The 12,275-nt window shown below is 45.4% G+C and overlaps 1 protein-coding gene across 5 annotated transcripts in view; it reads right to left on the minus strand.

The window, feature by feature from the left end:
• SCAF8 (SR-related CTD associated factor 8) overlaps positions 1–12,275 on the minus strand; it is a 227,983-nt gene that overhangs the window by 54,949 nt on the left and 160,759 nt on the right. The gene's annotated exons all lie outside the window — the stretch shown is intronic.

Below are 12,275 nucleotides of genomic sequence, written 5' to 3' on the forward strand. Positions count from 1 at the left end.
TCTAAAAAGAAGGCCATCCAGTGCTACCTTTTAATAGGATCGTGTGGTCCTGCCTTCTTAGCTCCTTACAGAGCATCACCAGGTACGACCATCTCAAGCTGCGGCTTACAAAATACCTACACCTGGCTGCCCGTGGTCCTTGTTCAGCTTGGAGCTGAAAACCAAGTGAATTTCCAGAGAAATTTTAAAATATCTATTAGCATCTTGAAGTCCATTAAAATCTTAAATGTGTGATGGCTACAAAATTCTGAAAATACACATCTCCATGTTTTCACATCTTTTGCCGTCTTAAGGTCAAAGAAGTGTCTTTTTTTGGTCCCTGCTGGCTTTCTTAAATTAAGAAATAATCATATAAAAGTTGAAAAATACATTCATAAGCATAACGACATGGAAGCGTTCTGTAGGAGCCTACTATCTTGTTATATAATTCAACTAGTTGGACTCGTTAAAGTAGCTACGCCAAGTAACTACCAAGACACATGTCTGGTAGCAGAGATGGGACCTAAACATAGTTAAGTCTCACCCTAAAATGAATGCTTTTTTTTTTTGAGATGGAGCCTTGCTCTGTCACCCAGGCTGGAGTGCAGGGGCACAATCTCGGCTCACTGCAACCTCCGCCTTCTGGGTTGAAGCGATTCTCTTGCCTCAGCCCCGTGAGTAGCCGGGACTACAGGCACGCGCCACCATGCCCATCTAATTGTTTTGTATTTTTAATAGAAACGGGGTTTCACCATTTTGGCCAGGCTGATCTCGAACTCCTGACCTCAGGTGATCCACCCACCTTGGCCTTCCAAACTTCTGGGATTACAGATGTAAGCCATTGCACCCAGCATCATATATTTTAAGGCATCCTGTTGTCATGTGTGACAAGAGAGGTGGCTGAAATATTTTTCATCTTTCTACCGTGCTTTTGGCATAGAGGGAAATGTGTGAACGATCCACACAAAACTGGTGCCAAAATATCATCTATTACTTTGGATTATTCTAAGTGTTTTGTGAATGAGTTTATTCTTCAAACTTAAAAGCTGACTTAAACAAGCTGACTTAAAAGCTACCTAGGAAAGAAAAAGGCAATGAAGATAAACTCAGTCATTTGACTGTCAATAGCAACAAGACTAAAGTTACAGAGTCATTTTCTTAAATCTGGATAAGATTTGCCAGGTTGTAACCAGATCGGGCAGTTGTCCACAGCAAATTGGTATTCATGTAGTAAAGGCACAGAGATCACAATGGTGAACAAAAAGAAAATGATACAAATTCACTCAAATTATGGACCTGTAAAATGATCTGTAAACACAGGCACATATACTAACACAGACTAAATGTGTGTTTCTTTGTTGCCAAGTAAGAGAAATAAATGTTTCTGTTTCAACAAATGAACTTAAAATGTAAGTAAAATTTATTATGGGATTCTGGCAAGTATTTTTATGACCATGGCTTTCTGGGATGATTTTATTGCTGTTGTTGTTGTTTTTGAGACAGGATCTCACTCTGACGCCCAGGCTGGAGTGCAGTGGTGCGATCTCGGCTCACTGCAACTTCTGTCCCCTGGGTTCAAGTGATTTTTCCGCCTCAGCCTCCTGAGTAGCTGGGATTATAGGCACGCACCACCATGCCTGGCTATTTTTTGTATTTTTAGTAGAGACGGGGTTTCACCATGTTGGCCAGGCTAGTCTTGAACTCCTGACCTCAAGTGATCTGCCTGTCTCGGCCACCCAAAGTGCTGGGATTACAGGTGTGAGCCACCATGCCGGGCCTCTGGGATGATTTAGTATATATCATAAGTGCCTGATGGCATTGCTACAAGTACAGGTGAAATGATTCCTCGCTGAAGATGGTGGGTATTGAAAAGTAGAAATGCAAGCAACAGTACAGAGGCATGGAAATGATGGCTTGACAGTGTCTCTTGGAGAGTGCTTTAGTTTGCAAAGGCTTCTCATGTTTGTGCTCTGGTCCTTACAACAAGGGAGCCAGCTTCCGCGTGGGGAGGCAGCTGAGATGAGTGAGCTCAGATGACCTGCCCAAGGCCAGTGCTGTTTGTTTTTTTTAAAAAACAAAACATAACAAAACAGAACACACACACTGTCTCTTGCTCCCAACACTGAATACTGATGAATTTATTATTTCCTATGTTCTTCATCTCTTCTGCATAGTGTTATTACTACTATCGGCACTCATATATTAAGGGCTTTATAAAGAATTCTTGCAAAATGGATATAACAGAACATGACGACTGGATCTTGCGTGATATGTGATCAATGTCTCTGCATAATCAGGACTTGCAAAATAGATATAACTCTCTCCACAAAGAAAGAAACTGAGGGTCAGAGATGTGCTTTGCCCAGTGTCTCATGGCAAATAGCAGAGCTAGAATTCTGAGCCTATTAGCTTTCGATCCCCAGTTCCTGCTTTCTCCATTGTGCATGGTGTTTTGGCGTATGCTGAGCCACTAAGCAGACACACACTATATATGCTATGCAGCTCCATTTTGAGGGGTCAAACCCAGCATGAGCTGCTGCATTCAAAGCCTACTCAAGTGGCTCATGCCTATAATCCCAGCACTTTGGGAAGCCGAAACAGAAGGACTGCTTGAGGCCAGGAGTTCAAGACCAACCTGGCAACACAGAGGGAGCCTATCTCTACAAATAAATAAATAAATAAAGCCTAGTCTCTCACACACACTCACTCAGCTACTCCAGAGATCTGTGAAGTATCTGGATCAGAGATCCATGCTGAGGGGACATGACAAACAGGTGGGCTTACTTCAAACTCCATACACAGCTATAGTTCTTGTGAAGAAGTGCATTCTCACAGAGTCAGGGATCACCTTTTGTAAGCAGTTATCAGTGTGCACTGAGCTCCCATAATACTAGCTCTAATTTCATAGTAAATAAACAGTAGGAGGTCCAAATCCCTACTTTTCAAAGGGAATATGGTGCAAAGGATAAAACGTCTTTGAAATAAATTTGAGAAGTGGTAGTGTCGAGGTAGAATACCTGAAGGAAAATGAAAAATTTTATAACCAGTTTTCTGCAGCACAAATTGCCATAAACGATGGATTTGCTATAACTGTCCTTGGTTTCTAAATGCATAGTACTGTGATTCTTTCATAAAATGGATGACAATGAAGGCAAATGGAAATGAAGGTGCTGCTCAAACAGATGTCACTGGCTGGGAGTCCACTGGTGTCAGGTAACTTACATCGCTTGTTTAATCCAGCCAAACAGACCTGAAAAGTATTAGGTTGGTGCAAATGTAATTGCGGTTTTTGCCATTTAAAGTAATGGCGGCTGGGCACTGTGGCTTACGCCTGTAATCTCAGCACTTTGGGAGGCTGAAGTGGACAGATCATGAAGTCAGGAGTTTGAGACCAGCCTGGCCAACATGGTGAAACCCCGCCTCTACTAAAAATACAAAAATTAGCCGGGCGTGGTGGTGCATGCCTGTAATCCCAGCTACTCGGGAGGCTGAGGCAGAAGAATCGCTTGAACCCAGGAGGCAGAGGTTGCAGTGAGCCAAAATGGCGCCACTGCGCTCCAGCCTGGGTGATAGAGCAAGACTCTGTCTCAAAAAAAAAAAAAAGGCGGGGGAGTAATGGCAAAACCGTGATTACTTTTGCACCAACCTAGATGTATTCATTAAACTTACACTGCAAATGAAAAACCTGAGGTTCAAAGGGGTTAAATAACTTAGCCAAGATGACACACCTAGAAAGTGGCAGAGACTGGATTTCAAGCTAAGTACGCCTGACCCCAAAATTATATGCCTTTTCTTTCAAAGGCTGCTTCCCCTACATAGCTCAACAACCAGACATCTGGGCAGTCACCCTACACTGCAGCCCATGAGACTGTTTTTTTCTGAGATGGAGTCTCACTCTGTCACCCAGGGAGGAGTGCAGCGGTGTGATCTCAGCTCACTGCAACCTCCACCTCCTGGGTTCAAGTGATTCTTGTGCCTCATCCTCCCAAGTAGCTGGGATTACAGATGTGCACCACCACGCCCGGCTTTTTTGTATTTTTAGAAGAGATGAGGTTTCAGCATGTTGGCCAGGCTGGTCTTGAACTCCTGACCTCAGGTGATCCACCTGCCTCAGCCCCCCAGAGTGCTGGGATTACAGGCGTGAGCCACATGCCCAGTTGAGACTGTCTTGATGAGGGCCCAGCAGTGCTCAGAATTGCAGGGAGGCCCAACTGCTTCCAAAACAGTGACATCCCCTCTCACCTACAGAAATCCAACTAAGGGACAGTGGCCAGGCTTCCAGGTCAAGTTCATGAGGTCACAGAAGAGGGACAGAGGGAAAGGACCTGGCAGAGTGGCTCCTCAGAGAAACAACCACAAGGGGCCAACTGCATGAAGAGACATTGAGTTACCTTCAGTTTTTATTTTTTAGAGTCAGGGTCTTGCTCTGTCACTCAGGAAGCAGCGGAGTGGTGCAATCACAGCTCACTGCACCCTGGAACTCCTGGGCTCAAGTGATCCTCCCACCTCAGCCTCTGGAGTAGCTGGGGCTATTATAGTGTACCACCACACACAGCTAATTTTTTTTTTGAGACAGAGTCTCTGTCACCCAGGCTGGAGTGCAGTGGCACAATCTCGGCTCACTACAACCTCTGCCTCCCAGGTTCAAGCGATTCTCCTGCCTCAGCCTCCCAAGTAGCTGCAATTACAAGTGCTTGCCACCATGCCTGGGTAATTTTTGTATTGTTAGTAGAGATGGGGTTTCACCATGTTGGCCAGGCAGGTGTGGAACTCCTGACCTCAGGTGATCCGCTGGCCTCGGCCTCCCAAAGTGCTGGGATTACAGGTGTGAGCCACTGAGCCCAGCCAACTTCAGTTACAATGTAGAGGCTCCTGTGATCTAGTTATCATCTGCCCCTCTTATCTGATTTCCAAATGACCTATTAGCAGGCTGTAAACTGCGTACAGCCTGAAGAATCATCTATAAATTACAGCTGAGAAAGAGAAGGCTAGGAGGACAATATGGAGATATCATCTATAGACAGGCTCTGATCTTTTTAAAATTAATCTTCATTTTCCCCCAGTGAAGCTCTTATGAGAGCTACCAGTAATCAGCAAAGCTGGCAACTGGCATCCTGACGTCCTCCTCTTCCTTTGTGCTCCACAAAAAATGAAGGCATGTCATTAAGAAGCCAGGAGACAGAATTTCTCCCAGCACTAATGACACTGGATTAATAACCAGTGGGCTAAAAACAAGATGGAGCAGTACCAAGGAAACTCGGTTTGAATGAGGGCCTCTCCCAACCACGTTCAGCTCCAAGCCTCAGCCAGCCTGCCCTGCCATGTGGAAGGGAGGGTGCCAGAGTTGCTCATGGATGCCAGAACCCAAGCTGCCTCATCCAGCTGATCCGTTTGGTCAGCCCATATGGGAGCAGAACGGCTGGCACCGAGCTGAAAGTATCAGTGTGTGCAGACACGTTTGAACATAATTTGCTAAATGTTTTATTGTTCTGTAGTTAAAAATCTACTTAAAATGTGTGGAGCTATGTCCCATTAGATTAGAACAATATGAAGTCATGTCTTTTCAAGTATCCAGTGTTAAGAATAATTACAATAACATCAAGGCAATCATTTCCTATTAGGGAAGTTTATTCCTGTGATGGGGGATACCCAGGGCTCCTCTGTTAACTTAGATCGTGTTTCCTGCGTCCTATCCACACGTGCATCACTTGCACGATCCTTGAGAGTCCCCAAAGAAGCAACTTAAGTCTACCACCATGGAAAGAGGGATCCTATGAGCACTAAATCAGGAATTAGGAATTGCCAGGCACAAGGCTCTCATTTTAATACCAGAAAACAAGCTCAGAGGTTCTACACTTGCCCAGGAACATATGATTGAGAATCCAACTGATGCTCTGACTCTTGGTCCTACAATGCCCCTTGTTCATTTTATTCAAATATCTCAGATATTATATCCTGAAAAATTACATCATTTGGCGCGAATAATCCAAATATTATGTGAACTTTGGGACCATGATGGATTGAGCCATTTCCATAAGTGTTTTCTGTTTTTGTTTTTAGACACTTATGGCAGCAAGTTTCTATAGGTGTTGGGAGTCCGGTGTTGTGAGCTGCTGAGAGGGAGGCACGAGGTCCCAGAGCACAGGGTCTCAGGGCATGGCAGAACCCCTCCAGCAGGCCCATGTATGGGGAGGCAGGTGAGCACACAGGGGAGAAGCATGCACTGGGGATCTGAATCAGATGCACTGGGTTTGCATCTTTGGTTTTGTTCTTTATTAGGCGTGCACTCCTTGGGCAAGTTCCTTAGCTACTCTGACTTTCCTTAGTTGTCAAATGGAGATTCACACCGCCCCTGAGGCTAACTGTGGGGACTGACTGAGAGGCTGGAAGGGTACCCGTTCTTCCTTCTGCCAGCTGCATTCTCAGGCAACCCTGGGGACCAAGGGGACGGCAGAGATGTCCATTGACACCTGCAGTTATAGGAGCAAGGCCAGGCTTTCCCATTTCCTCCAGCTGGGATGCTCTGCCTTTTCTGTTCAACTTGAGGGGGCTCAGTCAGCCACACCCCTCTACCTAAGGCTGCCTCCTCTGCAAGGCCTTCCCAGTAGGTAAGGCTGCCCACTCACCAACCTCCCTTGGTCATGTCTCTGGGGAGAGCCCTGTTCACATCCTCATCTTCCCCCTCCTTTCCTTGACTGAGAGCTCCTCTGTTATTGATTTAAAAGGTGATGAAAGAGGCCACCACCTTCTCATAGGTCCGGTGGCAGTGAGCGTGCTGACCACACACTCTCCATCTCCCTAGACACTAGGGAATCAGGATATGCCCTTTCTCCACCCTGCTCCCCAGCCCCAGAAATTAAATGGGCCGCCTCTTTCCCCCTCCACCTCCCAACACTCTCCCTCCATCTCTGGGCCATTCCTACTTGGATCAGAGAATCACCACAAATAACTAGGAATTAAGACACCTGTGTTCAAAAAGAAAGTCAATGCTCATGCTCCTGTCGAGGTACAAGAAAAAAATTCAAGGAATTTCTGCTAACAGCTCACAGAGAACCACACCTGATTGTTTTTGACTACTTATGGCCTGACACTTCTGCACTTTGACACCCTGACACACTGGCCTTTACGGCGGGGGTTGGGAGATGGGACAAGAAGCTGCAAGAGAAAGAGGACAAACACAGGTTGTTCAAGGCACCAACCACTCTGTCACCTGACAGCAGACTGCCAGATTGATAGGCTAGGAAAGTAAGAATGCAGACTCCCCACAGCCAGGGCCAATGTCTGAATTCATCTTGGTAAGATTTAGACTCCCGGACCTGGGGCTTAACGGCCATTCAACATTCAATGAAATGGAATGATACTAAATAGCTATCCTGGAAGAGGAAAGTCTACCTGCTCAGCACATAATCATTTTAGGCCATTTGTATAAGGCAGCTTCATGACACTGATTCCATGGGCAGTACAATCACCTCGACTGCTTAGAGGCCTTCAGACTGCAGGCTGATGCTGAGAGCTGATGCATTTTACATGAGAGCTGGCTTCAGATCCTTCTTCTTCTAGCTTAAAGGTGAAAATGTGTCACTTTAAGTTTCCAAGAATAATACTGTAAGATTAATGTATGGCAGGTCACATGATGTGCTGCTCTCACTTTAAAATCTGGCATGTTCAAACTATTTTTTAAATTAAATTTAATTTAATTTGAGATACAGTCTCATTCTGTCACCCAGGCTGGAATGCAGTGGCACGATCTCGGCTCACTACAACCTCCGCCTCCCAGGTTCAAGCGATTCTCCTGCCTCAGCCTCCCGAGTAGCTGGGTCTACAGGCACATAATCACCACGCCCAGCTAATTTTTGTATTTTAGTAGAGACAGTGTTTCACCATGTTGACTAGGCTGGTCTCGAACTCCTGACCTCAGCTGATCCTCCTGCCTTGGCCTCCCAAAGTGCTAAGAATGAGTGAAAGTGGTGGCATGAGCCACCACACCCAGCCTCAAACTATCATTTAATAGGATGTATTCTTCCCCCTTGAAGACTAGAGTGAAAACTATCAAGATTGTTGTTTAGTAGAATTGAACCCATCAGATGAAACTTTTTAATAATTTTAAATGTTAACTTAAAAAAACTTTCAATATTTCTTACAGGCATGCCACATTTATGCATCAAGTATGCTCTAAAAACTCAAGGCATTAATTAAAGCTTATTTTTAGTGTGCTGGAAGAAGTAAATGTTCGAAGGAATACTATTTTTTTTTTTTTTTTTGTGAGATGGAGTCTCGCTCTGTCGCCCAGGCTGGAGTGCAGTGGCCAGATCTCAGCTCACTGCAAGCTCCGCCTCCCAGGTTTACGCCATTCTCCTGCCTCAGCCTCCCAAGTAGCTGGGACTACAGGCGCCCGCCACCTCACCCAGCTAGTTTTTTGTATTTTTCAGTAGAGACGGGGTTTCATCGTGTTAGCCAGGATGGTTTTGATCTCCTGACCTCATGATCCGCCCGTCTCGGCCTCCCAAAGTGCTGGGATTACAGGCTTGAGCCACCGCGCCCGGCCAGAAGTCCTATTGTTAATCTTTTTGTAGGCAAAGAAACTTCAAAAAGTGAGCAATCACCTATTTAAAAAAATCTTCGATTTTCATATATCCAGTTTGCCGAAACAAAATCAATCTGGTGTCCTCAGCTGTCTCCACAACTGAATTGGAGAGACTATATGGCCACCCATTTGAGCAGATGCTTTTTTTTTTTTTTTAAATAGCTGAAGAAACTCATTTGCAAACTGAATTAGTGGCAGAGAATTGACATGACTTAGTCAAGGAAATGATAAGTCACTCACTCTTCTGGGATGCCAGAAAATGCAGCCCAAGGGACAAGCGACCCCTGGAATACCTAGGACAGGATTACCTACCCACAGCCCTGGGTGGTGCAAGGTTAGGAAGGGACGAACGGCCAAAAAAGTTCTTGCAGGGACCATGCCCAGCTGCCCTTGATGGGAGGACTCAGCTATGCCTTCACTAGATCTTTGCTTGTATGCATATACTTATAGAAACTAGAGCTTCATGTCTGTAAAGTGGGCACAATGTAGCAAATACAATAATTAGGGTTATTTTTACACTTGAAACCACAGAGCAAGGACAACTCAGCTAAGGTTCCTACTATCTCTAACCTAAGACTATACTTGAACTGCATGTCTCTCTCTCTTTTTTCTTTAGTGGAATTACAGTTTTTAGAAAGGCACAGTGTCGGTCGGGCGCGGTGGCTCACGCCTGTAATCCCAGCACTTTGGGAGGCAAAGGCGGGTGGATCACCTGAGGTCAGGAGTTCAAGACCAGCCTGACCAAACATCAAAACCCCATTTCTACTAAAAACACAAAATTAGCCGGGTGTGGTGGCGCATGCCTGTAATTGCAGCTACTCAGGAGGCTGAGGCAGGAGAATCACCTCAACAGAGGGAGGCGGAGGCTGCAGTGAGCTGAGATCATGCCATCCATTGCACTCCAGCCTGGGGAACAAGAGTGAAACTAATTCTGGAAAAAAAAAAAAAAAAAGGAACAGTGTCTTATTTTAACAAGCTCACTGAGAACTAAAAACATGACCCAAATTAATGAACCACTAATAGATACTCTTTTTCTACAAACACAGCAGATTCATGAACAGTTTTCTTGGGCAGATCCAAAAGGAAAGAACAGAACAAGACATGATTTTTTTTAAAAAATGGGTGACTCCATAATCATATTCCTCAGAAGCCTTGGCCAGGATTTGGGGCAAGAAAATCGAGGCCTGGGAGCAGTGGCTCATGCCTGTCATCCCAACACTTTGGGAGGACGAGGTGGGCAGATCGCCTGAGGTCAGGAGTTAGAGACCAGCCCGGTCAACATGGTGAATTCCAGTCTCGACTAAAAATACAAAAAAATTAGCTGGGCGTGGTGGCAGGTGCCTGTAATTCCAGCTACTCGGAAGGCTGAGGAAGGAGAATCGCTTGAACCCAGGAGGTGGAGGTTGCAGTGAGCCAAGACTGTACCATTGCACTCCAGCCTGGGCAATAAGAGCAAAAATCTGTCTTTAAAAAAAAGAAAGAAAAGAAAATCTCTTCCTTTCCTTTGCAGTGTTTGAGAGCTGAGGTATGCTGAATCAGCAACCCACAGAGAATTCCCTCACATGCTCAGAGATGAACAGCATGCAACATCTGCAAACACACCTCACACACAACACCCCCGGCAAGGCACGTGCACTCCATCACTGTCCAGGCCTGTACCTCTTCACAGAAGACCTTGACATTTGTGAGGGATACAGCTCAGATATTAGCAAATCCCCAAATTACAAATCCCATCATAGTATGTAATCCCCCCTCTTAAAATAGGTATGCAATGATGAGTAAAAAAGGCTGTGGTGGCCAGGCACAGTGGCTCAGACCTGTAATCCCAGCACTTTGGGAGGCCGAGGTGGGCAGATCACTTGAGGTCAGGAGTTTGAGACCAGCTTGGCCAACATGGTGAAACCCCGTCTCTACTAAAAATACAAGTGAGTCCGGCGTGGTAGTGGCACCTGTAAGCCCAGCTACTCGGGAGGCTCAGGCAGGAGAGTCGCTTGAGCCCAGGAGGCAGAGGTTTCAATAAGTTGAGATCGTGCCACTGCACTCCAACCCGGTGACAGAGCAAATCTTCATCTCAAAAAAAAAAAAAGAAAAGAAAAAAGGCTGCGTGGGGTATGGATGGCAGCAATCAATGAGGCTGATTTACCCACCTGAGTGACACATGGCCACCCACCTGCCTTGTAGTCAATGCTGTTCACATTTGTGCCTTAGTAAAATTATAGTATTACATTATGTGTTGGTTTGTAATAGCTGAAATCCTAAATGTTAGCGCCAGGAATGCCAAGGTGCTCAGGCATTAGTTTGCAATTAGTTTCCTATTTTTCAAGCTGAGTCCAACATGTAAAACATGAGTGTCCAGCAGCTTGGATGGAAGCTGAATTGACCCAGTTCCTTAGGGGGCCCTATATATTCCTGTGTCACAGCCTCTGTGATACGGGTTGAAAGCCACTCATCTAATATATAACGTATAATTGTTTGGAAAGGCTAGTTCTGAAATGATTTTAAACACTACCAATGAATCTGTTCAAATCAGGGACCACTACAGATGCAACATACTCCTGGTTCCACATAAGAAATCCCAGAGATCCCCTAAGATGACACTCTCTTCTTGTGAACTATGGGACATTTTCTTGATTGAAGGGTGCCCTTCAGGACTGCTTGTTGCTTTTTGGAGCCAGATCCTTGTCAACATCAGGCACCACATTCTGGGAGACTGAAATGTTTCCCTGGGCATGAAATTGTCATGTGTATTGTAGGAGAGCTCAATCCACTTTACACACAGTAAGTCAGGATTGATGACCGCCTCCATTCAGTATCAGGTAAAAATGTCAGAAACACAAGTTGGCTCTAAATAATCTTTTTTTCTCTTTCTTTCTCTCCCTTCATCATATATACAATGAGAAATGGGCCACAAAAAAATCTTAAGTAATAAGTACAGTTATTATTTGTATGTAAGTGCTAAACAAACTGTATAGTAAACGGACTCCTTTGTGTGCCAGTGGAAAGGCCAACTCTTTACCTGGCACTCCATCTACCACAAGGGGCTGCAAAACTGGGTGACATTGGATTGCAAGGAAGGACAGGGTTTGGCCAGGCATGGTGGCTCATGCTTGTAATCCCAGCACTTTGGGAGGCTGAGGTGGGCAGATCACCCGAGGTCAGGAGTTCAAGACCAGCCTGGCCAACCTGACGAAACCCCGTCTCTACTAAAACTACAAAAAAATTAGCTGGGCATGGTAGTGCAGCTACTCTGGAGGCTGAGGCAGGAGAATCGCTTGAATCCGGGAGGTGGAGGTTGCAGTGAGCTGAGATCGTGCCATTGCACTCCAGACTGGGCAACAAAGTGAGACTCCATCTCAAGGGAAAAAAAAAAAAATTACAGGGTTAAGTGTTCTTCCCTTAAGTGGCTTGGCTGGGAGACAGGAGGACTAACAAAATATTCCAACAGGTCCCAGGACAACTTCAGCACAGTCCTGACTGCAAACTGTTTATAAGAAAGTATTACACAACCAGAAAATTATGGCCATTTTCTTTTTTGTGATGTTTCCTTAACAGAGAACTGCTTATCCCTCAACAAGGGGCTCCATGCTATTGCGGCTGTAGCTGTTTGTGGTCTTCTCACTGCAAGTCAAATGGGAGGAACCGTCTGCAAGGGCATAAGATGAACTCAGCCCAGCAAAGGGCTTCTTTGCATCCATGACCCACAGTTGGGTTT

The sequence above is a fragment of the Macaca thibetana genome, chromosome 4 (genome assembly GCF_024542745.1).
Source record: "Macaca thibetana thibetana isolate TM-01 chromosome 4, ASM2454274v1, whole genome shotgun sequence".
NCBI classification, from domain to species: Eukaryota; Metazoa; Chordata; class Mammalia; order Primates; family Cercopithecidae; genus Macaca; species Macaca thibetana.